The sequence below is a fragment of the Euprymna scolopes genome, chromosome 28 (assembly GCF_053919585.1).
Source record: "Euprymna scolopes isolate OS-2025 chromosome 28, ASM5391958v1, whole genome shotgun sequence".
In the NCBI taxonomy this organism is placed as follows: domain Eukaryota; kingdom Metazoa; phylum Mollusca; class Cephalopoda; order Sepiida; family Sepiolidae; genus Euprymna; species Euprymna scolopes.
This window is the reverse complement of record NC_136509.1, coordinates 47,797,291-47,817,364: the sequence shown is the minus strand read 5'-3', so window position 1 is coordinate 47,817,364 and position 20,074 is coordinate 47,797,291. Positions and strand designations below refer to the sequence as shown.

At 32.0% G+C, this 20,074-nt stretch overlaps 1 protein-coding gene across 1 annotated transcript in view; it reads right to left on the bottom strand.

The window, feature by feature from the left end:
* Window positions 1–20,074, bottom strand: part of LOC145249596 (inter-alpha-trypsin inhibitor heavy chain H3-like) — a 269,537-nt gene that overhangs the window by 94,439 nt on the left and 155,024 nt on the right. The window lies entirely within an intron of this gene.

The following is a 20,074-nucleotide window of genomic DNA, read 5'->3' as shown; positions in this document are numbered from 1 at the left end:
TGCCTCTAAATGTTAAGAGCAGCTCTGTGTATACTAGCGTACAAACCGCCATTTTAATCACTAATCTGCTGGTCCACACGAACTGATGGCTTCAAATAGGCCAAATGTGATGTTTTGATGTTGTCTATAGAAATGTTAGAAAATCTATATAAAATCTAAAAATCTAAATATCTAAAAAAATGTAGTAGGCTATAAGGGCATATCTTTTCAAATCTATATATCTAAAACAGTGAAAATATCTGTCTGTGTGTATACACTTCCCTATCAAATAACTGTCAATTTTCGGTCTACAGACTTGAGATTTGACATACGGTGTATTTAGATTTGGGATAATTTTTTATCAGGTTTCGGATATAAATTTGGTTTTCAAGGGGTCAACGTTCAACGATTTGACCTTTGAGAACTCTACCAAACTCCTCCGCCAATTTTGGATCAAAACACTTGTAATATTAGATGTACATGGATCAAACTTTTTAATTTGATTTGAGCTCAAAACCACAAATGTTAAGGGGTCATAATTGGAGGCAAAGTTTTAAAAAAAAATTGACCTCTGCGGTCTCTACCAAATTACTTAGCCAATTTTGGGTCTAAACATTTGAAATTTTACATAAAGTGTATTCAGACATAGGGCACGCTTTTAAATCGTTTTTTTTCTGAAAATTTGGCTTCCAAGGGGTCAAAGTTCAAAAGATTTTACCTTTGCGGTCTCTAGCAAACTATTAAGTAAATTTGGGGTCTAAACATTTAAAATTTTACATAAAAGTTATTCAGAAATGCAGCAAGTTTTTAATCAGTTTTTGGGTTAAAATTTGGCTGGCAAGAGGTCAAAGTTTACAGAGTTGACCTTTGCAGACTCTATCAAACTCTTCTGTCAATTTTGGGTCTAAACACTTGAAATTTTAGATGTAGGTTACTTGGACATGGGTCAAGCATTGTAATTTAATTTGAGCCAAAAACAATAAATATTACAGGGTCAAAATTGTTTTAAAAAATTGACGTCTGCGGTCTCTATAACTTTTTCTCTATGTTAGTTAAGGAAGCCTATTATACAGAAAGGCATCACCGTACATATTCACATTTTTTAATATATACATATGCTCATAAAGTTATGAACAGTACATAGGGCTCGAGCAAAGCCAAGCTGAACTGCTAGTATTTTTAATATATCCTATTTTTATGTTTCTAAATGTTTGAGATGAGGATTGGTTATTCGTATTATTTGGATTCATCACACTCAAGATGTGAACAGTAGTCCAATAAATTCAAATAATACTAATATCCTATTTTTATCAAATTTAAATCCAATATATAAAATTTTATGCGCAATATAATGGAATTATTTTCGAATCCCTAAGTTCCCTATAAAATAACCTAAGGGAAGATATGAGGTCGTATTTTGATTAAATTTTTATCATGTGTATACAATTCTCCGGGGAAAACAATGGAAGCTGTCTCAAATTTCCACGTTACTCTCTGTGTGATAAAAATTTATATGGCCACCCTTTAAGTGGCCCATAGAAAAAGAATCACGTTATCATCGTTATTTTCGTGGCAAGTGCTCGTCTGAGCTCCAATCTATGGTCCTATCTAGCCTGACTTTCACTAGAAACACTCGTCTAGCTGAAAGCACTATCAATAATTTCCCCTACTCTTTATCTGTACCTAAACCTAAACGTAGATTCCATGAACAAAGCGTCTTGCTTATAACTGCATGCCTATGGAACTCGGTTCTGTTTTCCTGCTTTCCAACTGACTACAATATGGTTGTCTTCAAGTCCAACATAAACAAATTCTTGATGAGTCATCCCCTTAAGTACCAAAATTTCACTACTAATGATTACTACATGTTGCCTTTGACCACTGTACTCTCGTTAACCCTTATCCTCGAAAAAAAAAACATAAACACGCGTATCCGATGTTAATGAAATTTAAACTATATATATATATATATATATATATATATAGACACTAATTCAGAGAGTTAAACTATATATATAGACACTAATTCAGAGAGATAAACTATATATATAGACACTAATTCAGAGAGTTAAACTATATATATATATAGACACTAATTCAGAGAGTTTGCCAGCGTTTCAACTTCTTCTGACTATATCAAGGACCGAAAAGTGAGGCTAGATCCAGTAAAAAAGAGAATCGCCAATTTGATAGGTCCTGAACTGTCATCTAAACTTCAGTCTCTGTCCCATCGACGAAATGTTGCATCCTTCTGCCTGTTCTACAAGTACTTTAACGGTGAATACTCTGACGAACTGCAAGCACTTGTGCCCCCTCGACGTAAATACGCCCGACAAACCCGACAAGCAGCTAAATCCCACCCCTTCACAGTAGAGATTCCTAGGTGTAAGAGAGCCTTCTACTCCAGTAGTTTCTTCCTCAGAACAGCTAGACTTTGGAATTCCCTTCCGGGTCCCTGATATCCTAAATGTACTGACATGCAGAAGTTCAAGTGCAACGTGAACCGACATCTTGCTGCCCAACTCCATACACAGTACCCCTGATGCCTATGTCCCTGATAGTAGTCCCCTACAACAAAGTGGCAATGTGCCTTGTTTGGGAGTGAAAATGCAATTAAAAAAAAAAGTAAAACCAATAAATTAATACGGTGTTAAGAGCATAGTGAAAAAGTATATAATAATGATTCTTATTTAATCCCAAGCAACGGCGGGTCTTCCTGTTAAAGAGTTATAAAGGAAGAAAGCACTTAAAAGAATGGAGATTATTTTCTGTTGACTGTTGCAACTTTATTTACTCATATTATTTTTGTGCTAGTTAAAATTATTCTTACCATTATTCTTGGTCTGCTATATTTGCCGCGTTCCTTATTTCTTTTTTGAATAAAAATGTGTCTTTCAGTTTTAAATGATCATCCGTCTCGTTTTGTTTACTGCTATTCACCCCAAACAAGGGAAATTATTGCCACTGAGTCGTTAGGAGTTACTGTGAACCGGGGCCATGCCTATTATCGCCTCCGTTCTGTTTTCAGAGACCACAGATACGCTTTACAAGGGTAGCTGCGCATGTAATTGTGCAGAAAGTGTTGCCAAATCCCCAACCACACCTTTCCTGAATTGACACTGCTTGATTCTGGTAGCGGGGAGAAGTCCAGGACGACCGGAAACCATGACAAAGTAAATGGAGAGCATATACTGAACCTGATATTCCAAAAAAAAAATCACTTATTTAGTACTATTCATGCTCAACGCCGGTTATCTAGAGGGATCTGGTGTATCAACGTGATTATGCCGTATATAACCATATCAATAGGAATACTACAAGTTGGAAGTTGGACAGCGAGATATTTGTTCACTTACATTTAAATTTCTGCACGCTAGTAATGTCGGAGAAGCGAAAGGGGATTCAAGGAGGGGATTCCAAAGCCTAGCAGTTTAAAGGGAAAAAAACTGTCAGAGTAGAGGAATTTTCGGAATCAGGGGATATCTAAAATGTATGCGTGTCTGGGGAGGTGTTTTAGGGACGTTGGCTGGAAATAACCATTTTCCGACCCTGTGTGTGCAAGCCAATATCAACCCTTATCCTCGAGTGGCGGTTGGCCTTGATAAAATCACTTCCCCCCCCCCATTCAAATAAATCTATTTATTTGTGCTGTTTTCATATATTTTTTGACAATTATATTCGTTGCGGATTTTACTACATTGCCATCTTTCTTCACCTGCCCTGCTATCAAACGTTATATAAAAACGGCTTCTTAATCGCTTGGGACGATGGATATCCATTGTAATGGTGTCTGCAAATGAAGCTTATAGCGAAGCGCGGTTTGCGCAATCACCAACAGAACCCCTCAGAAGCCGGCATGCCTGCTTCTTAGCCGGCATATGTTTAAATGCTGATGGTAATTGCGAACGTGCTATTACGGTTCGGTGCTGTGGAAGGTTAAGGAAGCTGCTACCAATGCTTACACATAGGCACATTTTCTCCAAAATCTGAAGCCATGTATTTTCAATCTATGTTCGCTCTTCCGCGTGTAGAGGACGAATTAATGAAAATTAAATTAACAACGTAAACCATGCAAACATGTTTTAATTATATGTTTTAATTATAAAACATCAAAAGGTATAGAGAATTAAAAAGTCGGTACAATCAGAAATATTTTCGCTTGAATTATTCTCAACACATCATAAGTTTCTGCTGATGTGTGAGTATGAAGAATTTAGTGTGTGTGTGTTTGTGTGTGTGTTTTTGTGTGTGTGTGTGTTTGTGTGTTTGTGTGTGTGTTTGTGCTTGTGTGTGTTTGTATTTGTTTGTCTGTGTATGTGTGTTTGTGTGTGTTTGTGTGTGTTTGTGTGTGTGTTTGTGTGTTTATGTGTGTGTTTGTGTGTGTGTTTGTGTGTGTTTGTGTGTGTGTTTGTATGTGTGTTTGTGTGTGTTTGTGTGTGCTTGTGTTTATGTGTGTGTTTGTGTGTGTGTTTGTGTGTGTGTTTGTGTGTGTGTGTTTGTGTTTGTGTGTGTGTTTGTGTGTGTTTGTGTGCATTTGTGTGTGAGTGTGTGTTTGTGTGTGTTTGAGCGTGTGTGTTTTCTCCACGGGTTGTTTCATATAGTTCTTATAAAACGTTAGGCTGTGTACTGCTATGCATCCTATTTTGTTGATGTGACAATTTGCTGACAAAATCTGAACTAGTCTGCTGTGATGATCAGTTTCTAACGGGTTAGCGTAAAATCTTTAATGTTATTCTTTTATTACTCTTGGTTTTTAACGTTTCTTATTGTAAAAACTATTTTTTCTATTCATTTTAATTAGAATTTTCGGCCGATTTTGTACTAAAATGTGCTACTTTCTTTTTTATATAAATATAACAGTAGATGTGTGTGTCTGTTTGAAAATATTTAACCGATAAACTTTTAAACTACTGGCCACATAACACTTAAATTAACAGAAAATGGTAATTATGAACCTAGGATGGTTTATAATGAGAGAAATTTTTGTTCGAATAGATGAATAACGCGTACAGGAATATGTCAGCAAGTAGAAATACAACATGTTCATTTCAACTTTTCTATTACTTTTGCGCATCCGCAAATTCATACTTTGAAATGGTTTAATCTTAAATCTGTGTTATCTATCTCTCGATAGCTCATGCGGTAGGGAAACGCGAATGGAGCACTAAATGTTTTGGTTTTGATTCACCCAAGTCATTTTTTAATCTTTTGAAATCAGCATAATATAATATTGAATAGAGAATGTTATAATAAATGCAAAATCTGCATGAATTAAAATATACGAGTATTTCAGCGAAACCAGACAAATCCAGACGCCCACCTCACCTCCGTTAATTAATAATATTATTTTCGTGTTTGCACCCATGTCTCACGGCAGTGGGACATGGGTCACAAATTATTCTGATTTGTAACGGCTTCGGCGTAATAAGTAATGATGCTGTCGTGATCTGGTAGATGTATGGCATCTGGTACATGTACGGCATATGGTAGATGTATGGCTCTGGTAGATATGTGATATCTGGTAGATGTATGGCATCTGGTAGATGTGTGGCATCTGGTAGATGTATGGCTCTGGTAGATATGTGATATCTGGTAGATGTATAGCATCTGGTAGATGTGTGGTATCTGGTAGATGTATGGTATCTGGTAGATATGTGATATCTGGTAGATGTATGGCATCTGGTAGATGTGTGGCATCTGGTAAATGTGTGGTATCTGGTAGATGTGTGGTATCTAGTAGATGTATGGCATCCAACTGAATGAACACAGCTACATCAATTGTGCTTTATCAGATATCGGAATTGGCGAGATTACGGATGCCTGGAGTCTTAGATTCAATTACGCTATCTAGATTAATGTATACAGAGAAGCAATATATTGATATGACATTATCGCTTTCCCGGGGAGAGTTACTTGGTTGAGGAACGTCCTGGAAACGCAACCAGCTCCTCTGTAGAATAAACGATATCCAACGATATCCAACGATATCCAAACGATAGGCACATGTTGGAAAGATCAACAAAAACGGATCGAGATGTCGTTGGCTATAACCGGCTAGCATAAGTCGCTTCTTGTCTTCATTGCGTCGTACAGGCATCTTTCCATCATCGGCATTAATGGCGTGCTGGAATTTAACGCTTATACAAAAATAGCGAACAAATGCATTTTTATAAAAACATGATTTATTTAAGATTTAACAATGAGGAACATATTTTTATAAAAATCAGTTGAAACCAGACGCATGCTACGTCGCGTCCGCCGACTCCGGAATGCAAGCGTCAACTGTTTAAAACGAGAGAATTATATTTAATTCTCTCTTTCCTCATTGAAAGAGAGAGAAGGGGAGTAAAAGAGAGAAATAGAGAAAGAGAGAGGGAGAGGGAGGGGCATTCATACATAACGTTTAAACATTGTTTTGTGTTTATACCCATGAGTTCTTTCGGGTTTGACCTTTCAAATTCTAAGTCAAATTGTCAGTCTTGGCGTGAGTCATAGCAGAACATTTTCAAAATCACAAACACCTGCTTAACACATCTGCACCTCACAAGTACAGACCAAGTTAGGCACAAGTTTATTAATGTAGAAGCCTCCGGCACCCTCAAAAGGGGCTACGTCATCATACCACATTGATATATACAGTATGATCGTGGTGGCGTGTGTGTCCATGTGTGTATGGTGTGTTGTCTTCCAAGTAATTAGTGTCTAAATATTTTTTTTACCATATGGATGTGTATGTATAAATCTCTAAATAGTGGTAAATTCATGTGTTTACTGGCGTGTGTTATGATTGGTGTATGGATATATGTTCTCTTAGTACGTACATGTGAATAGATATTCATAGCATGTTTTTTTTTACCTGTGTGTATGCTGATTTATTTAAAGAGTGGTAAATGTTTTTTCTTTTTGCTGCATAAATCTTGACGTAAATGTACGAACATGTAGACGACTGACGTGTGTAATTTTAACGTGTACGAATATTGTAGAGAAAGGCGATGACTTCAATTAAACAATTTTTTGTTGAAAAATAAAATTTGGCATAGTCAAAATGTCTCTCCACAATAACCATAAACGTATAAGCTTGACAAGGGCATCGTTGCTTGCTGCTCCTGATGAGCTGTAGTCCAGATGTTTTGTTTTGTTTTTTTTTTGTTTTGTTTTTTTTTTGACGATTCCATTGCTTCTATATTATATCCGGATTAGATGCACTTGCATATAAACATAAACTAATTTATGTAGATTGTTCGAAAGTTTATATAAATTTATTCATGAAGATCTATTTTTTATTGAATAAATATTGATTTTAAATTTATTTTTTTAATTTATTTCAACTTGTTTGAGATGTGTCTATCTCTACTCACCACTATTAGAGGAGAGATCAATGGAAATTAAATAAATTTGTCTGTGTGTATGTGTAAAAGAAAGAGTTCCCTGTGGACTCGGAAACGGCTGGCCATTTTTTTTTTTTAATTTCACAATATAGAACTATAGATATGCCTGGCAGTGTCCTTACGTGGGTTTTGTATCGGAATGCGTCCGATAAGTTGTGGAAAATCGATAATCCTATCCAAAAAATCCGATTAAAGAGGGAAGTTCGATTTTGAACAAAATTAATACTTGTATACAACCTAACATCACAAGTGCATTTGAGAATTTTTGTCATCGCACAAGTAGAAAGGCAAAGCCTATAAAACAACCTGTAGATTCTTTTAAAAGACAGAGACGCGTTGAAAATGAATTATTCTTTTTAGAACACAACTGAATCATGATACTTGACTTCTGCATTTTAAACTCAAGCAATTATTTCCAGATAATTTTATGAAATCACAGCAAGTTCTCTACAGTGCAATATAAATTACAATGTATTGTGGACTAAGTCACTGTGGGGAGGCATGTGAAGCTTCCTCCCGGTACACGGCAGTGGTTCCCCAACTAAAGCAGACAATCAATCGACTTTATTTTTTTTAAAAAACATAGTCGATTTCATCAATTTCGATGACAGCAAAAGTATGGGAAGGTGGAACATTTGTTGATCCTCGTTCTATCGTGGAAAATTTCGTGTCTTTAAGAAATTTTAAATTTTGAATAAAAAGACGTGTGTATATATCTTAATTTCTTGTATGGGGCTTTTTCGTTAAATTATATTGTCTGCTGTTTACTTAGTGTAATGCAAAGCTTTTTGCAAACAAATAAATGGAGATATGATTTACAAGTGCTGATGCCATAGTCGACTGCCAACTAGATTGTTACGGGTTCGATTCCTTGCTTTGGATGAATGCTAATTTAGTCACGCTGAAGAATTGTGATACAGCAAAACACTTTGTCTATGGATGACTATATATATATATATATATATATATATATATATATATATATATATATATATATATATATATATATATATGGGGACTTGTGGGTGCACATTTATGACTCAAATAGATACATAATCCTATGCCTGTATACAATCACTTTAGTATTATTTTCTATACTTCTGCAGTTTACGAAACGTTCTATAATAAATAACTTTACTATTTAGAAATCTTTTCCTAATATCGACAGGAGCCTTTGTGAAGTATTATGTACTTTCACCTAATAATTTACTAAACAAACGACACAGTAGAAATTGACTTTAATTTGAAAAGTTTATGTAAAAATATAGCGCGATCCGTAAACTGCAGAATTATCTTATTTTTATAAGTTTCCGTTTTTGTTTGGTTTGGGGAGATTATTACGTTGAAAAAATTAACAAAAACATTTTTGCTAATAATCCATTTCCTATGACTGCTTCCTATTAATACATTTGGTGAACAGATGATGACGGTGTCTTTTTTTCTCAGAGGGTAAAAAATGGGAAAATTAACAGCGGAAGTTGTTTAATTTTCAACCCGTAATCATTTTACAAAAGGTGAAGAGTCATAAGAATTCCAAACGCAAATCTCGATTCAACAAGAATTTTTGGCAAATGATATTCAATTGCTTAAATTATTATTTCTATTAACTTCTTCCAACATAAAGTTAAAGTATTGTGAAATGTCGATTTTAATATGGGGATAAGTTCAATTCTCTCAAAAGGAGTCCTTTTGAACAGTAAAAAAATAACCTGCATGACAAAGTATAAAATAGGAAAAAACGTCAAATCGAAACGATATTACGCACCTCATTATTCTTCATTGTGAGTGGGAGAGGAACCTATCGTCATTTCCCCTTCGAAAAAGCCAACTGTACTTAGACTAAATACAATACTTAGTTCTATTTTTTAATGAAGAGTAGAAAACACATTGTTTGCGCGTTCTTAGCAGCCCCGTACTTCTCGCTTCTTCTATGTTTTTCTCAGGTCTCATTAACCGTAACTGATGTTTCTGACAAAAGGAGAAGAAACATTTGTATACTCAGTCGGAAGTTTTTCTTTTTTCTTTTTTATTTCTATCCTTGTTGCCATGTCACTAATAAAGATGCCGAGGGTAAATGTTTTACCCGGGCTGACATTATTCGCCTGAGAGTGATAGATATAATCTTGAACAAGCTTCAAAGAAGGCTATCCTATCAGCAGGTGTAAAATATCGGAGCTGCTGTAATTGCTATTTGGTAAATGGAGTCTGGACTATGCAGTAGCTTCTGGTGGGCCCTCTTGATGCTACATAAGTTCTCTTTCATGGTCTTCAAAAACCTTACATTCTTTCTCTCTCTCTCTCTCTCTCTCTCTCTCTCTCTATATATATATATATATATATATATATATATATATATATATATATATATATATATATATATATATCTTTCTCTCTGCGCTGCTCTAACCAACTTTGCGGACCTCTTTCACATATTCCATTACCCCATCATCACGAGTCTCAAGAAACTATACAAAATTAATCCCAGATTGACAACTTCCATCGAACCCTAACCCCCATTACCAGGTATCTTTCTCCAACATTAGGGATCTACATTCCAACCTTTCAAAAGTTGAAATCCAATTACTGGAGACCAAATTTGACCTGTTCTTCCTGTGAGAAACTAGAATTGGATCGACTGTTTCTCTAGATGATTTCACAATTAAATAATACTCAATGACATTAGCATCAACCTGACCCCTAAAGTCTATCTTTGCCTTCTCTCTATTGTTAATCACGAGGCATCTAAAAATCACGCCTAACCATTATGTCAAACTACGACCCTCTGTAATATTAAGATGGCCTAAGCACTAAAGTCATGTAACCTGGTGACGTCATAGAATCTGGTCCTACGAATGTGGTCACGTGTCCCATGAAACTACCAGAAGTAGATAACTTCTAACGATACAACCGTTTGGGGGATTTAGTAGAGAAACCAACAAACGAAAAGGCCAACAATTCAAATATATAATAATCGAATGGTACCAAAAGTAATACTCTTCTACCTACTTGGATAAGTTTTGTGTGTTTTAATGGAATCTAAATCTTTTATTCCTAAAATTGTTAGTATTAGAGTTTTCTACCAATTTAACTTCAAATAATGACTTTTTATCAAAAATTACTTTTTAGTTCTTGCATCTTTTGAAAAAATAAATACAATAAATTAAGTATCTTTATTTTTTCAAAATTAAACATTGACTCTCTGTCAACATTTCTGTTTTTAATTCTCAGATTTTTTTTCAAGAAAAATAAATTTATTTTCTCAAAATTGTTTAAAGCTAAAAAGAATGACTTAAATATTATATTTACTTAACAAAGAAACCAATTGTCTCAACTTCTTTATAGTTTGAAAGTATGTTAAAATAACTAAATTTCTTCCCGATTATTGAGTTATCAAAAAGAAGAATAATTAAATAATTTACGTGAATACAATTTTCATATATTGTTGTTCATTTTGATTTTTAAAAAATATATATTGTTGTCCGAAACGAAATTACATTGTTTTCTTAGCGTCAAAAATAGTTCAAAATTTGAAAATATAAACAAAGTACTGATAAACATTCAGTTAATAAGTGTCAGGAAATATCACAGCGACAATTATTGGATAGATTTCTATCAGTATATTGTTTATTTTTTTCGAATTTTGAACTATTTTTGACGCTAAGAAAACAATGTAATTTCGTTTACATTTGGATATCTGCAATTAAAAGTAACATTTATTTGTTATATATTTGTTTTTAATCATTTTATTTTAAATCTATGTGGTTTGTAAAACAAACCCGATTTTTGTAATCTTTTAACATTTAATGTTTGAAATATTTCTGCACTAGTAACTTTGTTTATATTAACATTATTTGTTTGAATTTAATTTGTTTTTATTTTTGTTAATTTATCGTCTGTTTTCGTTTTAAGAATTATTTATTATTGGCTTTGATTAAAAAATATCGATCGTTTTGATTTTCTGAAAAATATTGTTTTTACAACAATAAGACATCTCCGTTTGTAAGCTTTTTTCTTTGTAATAATTTTTAAATAAATAAATGACAAAATTGCTTGTACATCAAATGATTAGAAATGCATTAAAAATAAACAAAGATAGACAATGCATACGAAATTTTCCTTGTGGGTGTTTCTTTTTTTTATTATTTATTCAACAGTTCTCATTGGCAGACGATAAGTATTTTTGAAAATAAATCTTTTTGTTGGAAATATTGCACGACTGGGGACAACATTTCAATGAAATAGTGCGTTCTATTTTACAGGTAATCTTGCACGAGACAAATAAAAAATGCTTTAAATTGAAAGAGTTATTTTGATATATATTTTTACTTTTTATTCATTTATCGTTTGGATAAGCAAATGTTAATTCACTGTCACTTTTAACTATTTAACCACTTTGACTAAAATACAAAATATTCGGAATATTTTCAGATATCAATAAATATAGGATATATTTGGATTTTGTTTTCTCCAAATATAACCTTCGTTAAATCGTGACATTGTCACAATTATTTCTTTAAATAAAATTGTTATTAGTCGAGTTTTCTACCAATATAAATAATGACTTTCGTCACAATTTCTTTTTCTAGTTCTTAGATCTTTCCAAAAAAACATAAATACAAAAAATTAAATGTCTTTAATTTTTCAAAATTAAATATTGACTCTTTGTCTACATTTCTGTTTTTAAATTCTCAGATATTTTTTTCCAAGAAAAATAAATTTATCTTCTCAAAATTGTTTAAATCTAAAAAGAATGTCTTAAATATTATATTTACTTAACTAATAGATCAACTGTCTCAACTTCTTTATACGGTCCTGGATATGACCTTAAACTATATCCGATGGCGAGGCCCCAGCTTGCAGGCCTTAGGGAGTGTGGAGCCACCCTTTAATTGCCATTGCTCCCGGGTCCACTCTGACCTGGAGTGGTAGCACCTGTTAGGGTCCCAACTATGGGTTAAATAGAATACGACTTAAAAAAACAAATATACTATATTAAAAATCGTTCTTCAAAATCACCAGATTCGGCATTAAATAACCTGAAAAGGGTTGATATGCCGTAAAACAAAACAACCAAAACCAACCAAACCAAACTTCTTTATAGTTTGAAGATATGTTGAAATAACGTGTATCTAAATTTCTTCTCGATATTCTCATATTAAGTTATCATAAAGAAGAACAATTAAATAATTTTCATCTATTTTTGTTCATTTTCATTTTTAAAAAATATTTATCATTATATTTTAAGTTGGTTGTTTAATAATTGTTGCCTAAATTCATATTTCAAGTTTTGCAATATATTCTGCTTCAAAAATACGTAATTTTACATGCATAATTGTTTTTATATATTAAATGAAGTTTAGTTCTACTATAAATCGAATCGTGTTCCTTTCTTTTCTTCTTTTGAAACGTAATATATGAGTAAATATTGAACGTATTATAGTTGGTTGGTTGTTTTTGTTTTACGGCATATCAACCCTTTTCAGGTTATTTAATGCCGAATACAAAGATTTTGAAGAAAGATTTTTTAATAGAATATATTTGTTGTTTTCAAATCGGTTTCTATTTAACCCATAGTTGTGACCCTAACAGGTACGACCACTCCGGGTCAGAGTGGACCTGGGAGCAATGACAATTAAAGGGTTGCTCCACACTCCCCAAAGCCCGCAAGCTTATCCAGGACCACGTATTATAGTCATAAAAATGCATTTAAATACTTTTAACACAAAACTTTTCCGTTTTTTTTATTCTTTTTAAAATATAAAATGAGTGTCAGTAAAAAATCATTACGTTATTTTTCTCCTTTTTTAATGCATTTTTTATGTTTTCTAATTCATTTTGTAAAAAAAATGTTTGCTTGATTCCATACAGTCTGACTATTTAACAGATCTTACTTGCTAGGATCTCAGTGATGACGTTATTTTTCAGCTCAAGGACCTTAATCACATATATTACGACTGCACGCCTGTGGAATTGTCTTCCGTTTTCCTGCTTTCCGGCTGACTACAATATGGTTGCCTTCAAGTCTAACGTAAATAAGTTCTTGATGAGCCGTTCCATATAAGTTATCAAATTTAACAAATTGTCATTACTAATGATTACTATATTGTCCAATTTCTACTGTACACTCTTTAACTTTTGGCCTTGATAATGTGTTGATGCCTATGAAAAAAAAAAAAGAAAAAAAAGAAAAAGTCCAATGTGAACAAGCTCTAATTGAATCGTCCCCCTAAGTAATTCAAGTTACAAAATTCCCACTGTTTACTATGCTAAAATCACAATGACTAATGTATACCTATTAACCCTTATCCTCGAGTGGCCTCTGGGCCTTGATAAGTGGTGACACCCATGTAAAAAAAAAAGGTCGTGGTCTAACCCCCCTGAGAAAGGGGTAAATGATATGTCCAAATATTGAATTGTGTAAATATATTTTCATTGTTTTATTAGTGTATGTCTCAACACGAGACAAAGGCTTATTTTACTTATGATTCTTTCACATGGATAGTGTTCATCCATCCCATATACATCGTACATGTTAGATGGTTATAAAAAAGCATGTTGATCAGCGTTTGTTTTAATGGTCTATAACATGAAAACTAAATGTTTTTTGAAGTTAAGCTATCGTTTTTTTTTGTTTTTGTTTTTTTTACAACCTACATGTTTGTTAAGCACCCTAAACCAAGAATTTACAACGAAGATTGTTCAACATTAATCTTCAAAACGTTTACCATGCTATTCATAACTTTAATCTAATATCTGGCCTCAAAGGTTGGCAGAAAGTACATATTTTCTGCTGGAAACGCGTTAAAAAACACCGCGAGTTTCTTTTTTTGTTTTGTTTTTTAACTTAAACTTATACTGAGGGTTGCAACAAATTCCAACATTTAACAAAAAGTAAACGAAACACTAAAAAGTGTTAAGTACGTCGTGAAATCTAGATAGACGAGATAGACGTGGTTAAATCTAGATGGACGCCACCGGGCTTCCCTACATTTACCAGCAGGACTCCGTCCCTGTCTCCAAGACTATGATGACCAAGGCGTTGCTGCTTAACAATGTTCTTCACCACTGCCCGGCCTCATCATTTTACTGCAACTCCTTGACTATTTCTTTTAAGGCGGGATCGAGGCCAAGACTAATAAGCACGTCCACAACACGGTTGACTCTGAAGGCTGCCACCGCAGAGACGTTCGCCGCTGTAGAAAAACATGGTCGGCAAGGCGTATAACACAGTTCGCGCCAACTTCGAAATGGATGTCTCTGCCGACAGCAGTTTTATTAAAAGAAAAAATAATAAAATATGTAACTTAACTATTTCTAAATAAACTGTCTGATCTCTGGATATACAATTGTCTATTTAGTTTTCTTTTTTGTCAAATGTCGGATTTTGCTTCAACATCATGTATTATAGCGACAAGTGTTATCACTAAAGATATATTTTTTGTGTAAGAGATGGAATGAAAATAGTGGATGTAAAAAGAGTCCCGGAGTTTTCCCACAATGATTGGGTTGCCTGTTAGACAACACAATGTCCCCCTGGTGTTGCTAGTTGATATCTTTGTGTTCTAAAGCAAGTTCTTCATGACAAAACATCAGTCATTTTCCTTTTGTTTTTTTTTAAACCTTGATGCTGTTTGCTTTTTAAATTCTAAACAAAAAAAAGGCAGACATTGACACAACAACCCAGTAACTTTTTCTAACAATCCATCTCTCCCTGTCTCTCCCCCCCTCTCTCTCTCTCTCTCTCTCTCTTTCTCTCTGCATATATATATATATATATATGTATATATATATATATATATATATATATATATATATATATATATATATATATATACTGTTTTTCTAAATATAGTTATCCACTAAAACGTGTTTCGTCGTCTACGGCTCATCAGAGTGGCTGAATCTATATATATACATATATATATATATATATATATATATATATATATATATATATATATATATAAAATCATCATCAAATACGTTTGTATGCAAAATCCGATCCCGCATTTTGCTAATCCCTACCCTCTGATGAGAAGGAAAGTATTTCTTCGAAACTCCGCGGATTAAGGACTATCCATTTATCAAGTGTTTCCTTTTCAGATTAAATATGTTTTTAACTCTTTTTCAAAGTCTTTTTAACATGTTTTATTAACTGTTTGCTCGTGTATATATATACATATACTCTCCTATGAATTTAGATTTTTTGTGTATTGATATTCATAGTAAACCCCCTTTTTTCTATTTATTAAAAAAAAATACAACTTTGTTATATATGAGTCATGGAATTGCATTTATCTGCAAAAGATCTACCTAAGTGACATATTCTTTTAAATATTCATTTTAAATAATTCCCTATTAGTTTTTTTCGGTTTTCTTATGGGATGATCATCTTTAGTTAACTATTACGTGTAATTATATTCATGCAAATATTCTAATGATTTATAATTGCATAATATTTGTGTAAAAAGTTTATAGTAAACAAAAAACTCTTTCTCTATATATATTTTTGTTTAAAAATTGTTTTTGGTCTATAGACATGAAACTTAATATATAGAGTATTCGAACCCTTTCGAAACTTTATATTTGTGTTTTAGCCGGGAAAAATCGGTGCAAAAGTGTTAAAATAAAAAAAAAATTGAATCCGTCAGCTGAAGGTCGAACGACGGTATTACGAATATGCATGCGTGACATAATAGCTATTTGGACTCACCTTTATACGATTCATATTCTATTTTTGTTTTATCTATATTTTTATCGATAGCGTTCGAATTAGGTAATTGTCCTCTTTTGTATTTCTACGTTTTTATGATACTTCAACAGTTCCCTATTTTTATACTAATTTAATGTTTTGTAGTTTAAAATATATAATCATTGTTCCTATCAATTTATTTATTTTATGGATTTATTTCCCAAATCCTAATCTACACCTTCAAATTCTAGTTCTATTACTGTTTTACTATTCTTTTCTCAATCTGTCATAGTTTCGTATAAACTTTATTTACATGTTACGATGTAATAGTTGTTTTTTCTTCACTTGTTATTTCTTAAGAAAGAAGCTATAAATAAAAGGTATATTTAAAAAATATTAACTAAAATTTATCTTCATCTCATACTGATTATGTCAATGATTTAAATTTTAAATTTATTTTTTCAATTCTGATCATTATCTATGTTTTTATTTTTTAATCTTTACTATCTATTATTATTCACAATACCGTTACGTTGTAAGGGAGATAATTCTATCTTGCTGATATGTATCTAGTTATCATTTTATCGAAATTCCATGTATCATTGTAATATTTTTACTTTAGTACTTATTAATCTTCTTTGTTTAATTTTAAACTTATAGTCCTAACATTATCCTCTTTATATTAATCTAGGTTCAATTACTGACTTAATTTTCTTCAACTTTATCTTTTAATCTATTTTAATCCATTATAATCTGTTTTCTCACATATCTTACAATTACTTAATATTTGATTTTTTCCTTCTTGTGTTGTTGAAATTACTCGAGTGTTATTTTATTACCAATAACGATTATTAATTTTTAATTAACTTCTATTCCCCTTTTATAGGTTATAATTAGTTTAGTTTCTATATATTAAGCTGATGATCTATTAATTTATTCGTTGCATCATTCTAAAATATTCGTATTTAATTTAACATTCTCTTACCACATTTACATTTCACTCTCAACATATCCCTTATTTTTTTTTAAATGTTATTTTAATCAGTTTTTATCTTTGTATAACATCTAACTTTTTATTTAACATTTCCTCTTTAGAATTAACTATGTGGTACGACTCTAGTAAACATATACTACCTCTTTTTGATTTAATCGGTTTATATTTTCTAACTGTATCTACTACTGACCATTTCAATGCAAATTCTATTTTATTCTTACATAGTTCTCTAACCTAATTACCTAATGCATAACATAATTATTTTTGTTCTATTCTTATTTCTATCATTATCCTCATCTCGATTCGGTTCAATTTTAAATGATGCAATATGGTTTCTGTATCTGTCCTTAAAGTAACAACCAGTTCCCCCATGTATATCTTTTTACTATTATCCACGTTAACTTGACATTTGTATACAATTTCAGAAATTAAGTAATTGCTCTCCAGTGGACATTCGTTAGGTATTCTACAGTTACATTTTTCTCAATATTTAGTTCACCTGATTCAATCCTACTATTATTCACTAGATCACTCTTTATATACTGGGATGGTAAAATGACAAAGCCTGAATTCAAAAACAGATTATTTATTTTTTAATTTTTATTTTTTATCTTTTATTTCATTTTTTAATTAAAATTTTAATTTTTATATGTTATTTTTATTTTTAATATTTATTTATATTATCTTTAATCTTAATTTTTTATATTTTATATATATTTAATTTTTAAATTATTATATTAAAAAGAAAGAATAGAGGAATATAATTAAAAGGTTTTAGTATAGTCTATTTCCTTAGGTTAGATAAGCATTTCCCTAAAAAAACAAAAATTATATAAAAGTTTTAAATATAATCTTAGATATAAATTTTTAATATGATTTTTTCAATTTGAGATTGGAATTGATTTAATCATTTTTAATTTGAATTCAATTTTAATTTTAAATTTAATTTTAATAAATTTGACCAATCTAATATATTAGTATTTTAGAAAAAGATTTCGAAGAATATAATAAAATTTCATATATAAAAGGTTTCTTCAGGCTATTTAAATGAATTTTACACTTTAGCCACTTTGATAAGTTGGTTTTAACTTAAAAAGGGATGGTATAATAAAATTGTGGGGTCTGCATACGCGCCTGGTCCACAAAGTATGAAAATAAAAAATTTAAAAATTAAAAAGAAAACGTTTACAAGGGTTTTTGATATAGATGTACATAAGAATACTTTGATAAGTAGGTTTGACTTAAATAGGGATGGTATAATAAAATTGTGGGGCCTACGTTCGCGCCTGGCCTCCATAGAATGGAAATAGGCACAAACTTTAATAAAGACCTTTCATATCTATCTGCGTAAGTATACTTTGATAATTATGTTTCAGTTTGAAGAAATATGGTATAATAAAATTATGAGGTGTTCGTTCGTGCCTGACCTCCATAGAATGGAAATATGTCACAAAGTTTAACAAGGATTTTTAATATAGATCCACAGAATATTGTGATAAGTGTTTCAGTGTGAACAGGTATGGTATAATAAATTATGGGGTTTATCTATTTTATTTTTACTTTCATCATATTTTGCTTTGGTTTTGATACTCCAAATTCGAAGCCATCTCTTTACAACCCTTCCTTTTCATAACCTATCATACTTTCATAAATCAGAGTCCATTTTCTGTAGGCTGTTTTTGAACCTAGTCAAATACGGGTACTTTTTGAAAACGTATTTCTGTCTGTCTGTTCGCTTGTTTACAGGCGTCATATATGTCGTCATAACACGTCATAACAGATATATTATACGTGCAGCATACGTCTTATATGATATCATAGCAAATGACGCCATATACGATGACGTCATATATTATGAATTTAAACAGGGGGAAGGGACAAAATGAAAAATAAAGATTCCCCGGTAATTCTGGATATATATATATTGGGGGGGGGATGTGATGTTGGGGCGCGCACGCGCCCCAACATCACATTCCTCCTCCCCCCCCCAAAAAAAAACAAATTAGAGTGGTCGGTGGAGTTTGTATTACTGTACTCATAGATTCGAAAAAGTTGTCAAAAAACAAATATATAACAAATAAATGTTATCAAAGGCAAGATAAGTTACTTTTCTACCAAACTGGATATATTTTTCGTGTTTTTATTCAATTTAACATGTTTATTCAACTCGAAAAACATACAGTGTTTACCGATGTATTGGAAAATTCAAGATGGCGTCTGATTCTCTCTTTAACACGGTAAGTTTGGGAAAAGGTGTTATAAATAAAAACCCAGATAAAATACTGTTAAAACCTCGCTCAATATATGTTACCGTGACATAGGTTGACATATATTCGGCGGGTTTTTAATAGTATTTTGTATAGTTTTTTATTTATGACACCTTTTCCCAAACTTACCATGTTAAAGAGAGAATCAGACGCCATCTTGAATTTTCCAAGTCATCGGTAAACACTGTATGTTTTTCGAGCTGAATAAATATGTTGGGTTTGTATTACTGTACACATAGATTCGAAGAAGTTGTCAAAAACAAATATATAACAAATAAATGTTATCAAAGGCAAGATAAGTTACTTTTCTACCTAACTGGATATATTTTTCGTGTTTTTATTCAATGTAACATGTTTATTCAGCTCGAAAACCATACAGTGTTTACCGATGTATTGGAACATTCAAGATGGAGTCTGATTCTCTCTTTAACACGGTAAGTTTGGGAAAAGATGTTATAAATAATAAACCGGATAAAATACTGTTAAAAACACGCTCAATACATGTTACTGTGACATAGGTTGACATATATTCGGCGGGTTTTTAATAGTATTTTGTATAGTTTTTTATTTATAACACCTTTTTCCAAACTTACGGTGTTAAAGAGGGTGTGAGACGCCATCTTGAATTTTCGAATACATCGGTAAACACTGTATGTTTTTCGAGTTGAATAAATATGTTACATTGAATAAAAATACGAAAAATATATCCAGTTTGGCAGAAAAGTAACTTATCTTGCATTTGATAACATTTATA